Consider the following 2,017-nt stretch of genomic DNA (forward strand, 5'->3'; position numbering starts at 1 on the left):
GAAAGGGGACCTGGGTCAAGAAGGAAAACATATGTTCTGAAATAGACCAGAGCCAAAACAAGACACAAAAGTTCAGGTCGTCTGTGTTTGCCGGTCTGAAGCTGGGAGAACAAGTAAAGAAGATGGTCTTCTCCAACTAGGACAGAGGTGAATCAGATTAAGACAGGACATAAGACACACTGCTGATGTGGTTTTTTTTTTTTTTTTTTTTTGCCCTACAGAGTTCAGCCACCAGTTTGCTGTTTTAGGGTGAGGTTCAAGGAACAGAAGTCCCAGTAACAGTGGGCCTTAGCCAGGCTCTATGAGCTTCAGTGTTTGTCAGCTCTAAGATCATATCACAAGGTCTCATCGCCCTGATATGCAAGGCATGTAATGAGTGAGATGCCATGGCGCCTGGAGCAAGTCTAGCTGAGTATTCATCTGTGCCTTCAACTCTTAATTTCCATGTTCTTTAATCCCTTCCATAGAAGTCTGTCGGTGATGTCACTACCGCTTTCTCCGGAGCTGTGTTGGATGGGTCGGTCTTCTGCCCCTTGATTAGTCTCTTGTTTAGATTGCTCTGACACACACACAAAGTATTTAGAAAGATGATGCTACTGATCTCTTGTTCGTAAAGACCCTGACTTTGAGTATTTTTTTAAGCTAATGAAACAATTATAAGTACATCTTTCTGCAGAAATCCCAGAATGTAACCAATTTACAAGAGTTGCCCCAACATTATAGGTGAGGCATGGAGACAGCGTATATTGGGTAAGGGGTCAGCTTTTATTTGTCACTTGTGGATCCACTAACCTTCAGCCTCCTCCATTTTTCAGGAGCTAATAATTTAATTTCTTTAAAAAATTTAATTTCTTTATTGTCTTTATTTTCTCTCTTCCTGAATGTCTCCCATCTATTTCACTATCTCTTCCTACCACCAGATGGTGGAAAGGGAAAAGGAAATAACGAGACGGTAAATGAATGTGGTGGCTGTCAGAGTATGGTGAAAAGTGTGGTAGTGAATGGACCCCAAAAGGAGCTTGTGAGTTACCCGTGAATTACCACGAATTCCGTTTTCATTTTAGTGCCCACTCAAGGGTAGCCAGCCCAGGTCTGGGGGTCAATATGGCACAGTGATGCCTGTTGGGGAGGAACTGCCTCAGTGGATTCCTCGGAACATGAGAGCCCGGGAACATTGCTCAGCAATGAACCCCACCTGACCCAGGCATTCGGGTGCGGGGTTAGGGGTCCCTATGAGGGTCGGTGTGGGGCGATGCAGCCCACCGGCTTCGTTTCTCTTTCTGCATCTCCATCCCACCACCTCCTACAAGCCGAACTCGCACCTGGCCTGCCGTTCCCACGCTGCACTGAAGGGAAATAGCGTTTCTCTCCCTCCCTGGGATGAACCCCTCCTTCTCCTTCCCAACAGCCCCCTCTGTGAAGCCTTCTTCTGGGTTGCCTCGACACCCCGGGGTTACCTGTTAGCACACTCAGCAGGTGTTCGACCCCTCACCTTCCCATGGTTTCTCCTCCCCGAGCCTGTCCTCCACCTCACATCGCACCTTCGGGGTCGGCTCCTTCCACCTCCTTTCCCACGTGCCACTACACTCGGATGCGCCCTCCCCTCTCTCCCCTCTCTCCTCTCCCTCCCCTCCTCTGGTCTCGAGGAGTCTCGCGTCATTTCCCGGGGCGTTAGACGAGCCGCCGAGGTTGGAGGGCGGCCTCGCGGAGCTGGGTCCCTCCCCACTGGGCGGCAAGGGGGGCGCCGGAGCGCAGCAGCCACAGGGACGCCCCGGGCGTCAGCCCCGCCCCTTGAAGGCCCCGCCCCTTGAAGGCCCCGCCCCTTGAAGGCCCCGCCCCTTGAAGGCCCCGGCCCCGGCGGCCGCGCGTCCCCGGCAGGCGGAGCCGCAGGAGCATCGCGGCGGCGGCGGCGGCGGCGGCGGCGGCGGCGGCGGCGGCGGCGGCGGCGGCGGCGGCGGCGGCGGCGGCGGCGGCGGCGGCGGCGGCGGCGGCGGCGGCGGCGGCGGCGGCGGCGGCG

Source organism: Lipotes vexillifer, unplaced genomic scaffold, assembly GCF_000442215.2.
Source record: "Lipotes vexillifer unplaced genomic scaffold, Lipotes_vexillifer_v1.1 scaffold1442, whole genome shotgun sequence".
Classification (NCBI taxonomy): domain Eukaryota; kingdom Metazoa; phylum Chordata; class Mammalia; order Artiodactyla; family Lipotidae; genus Lipotes; species Lipotes vexillifer.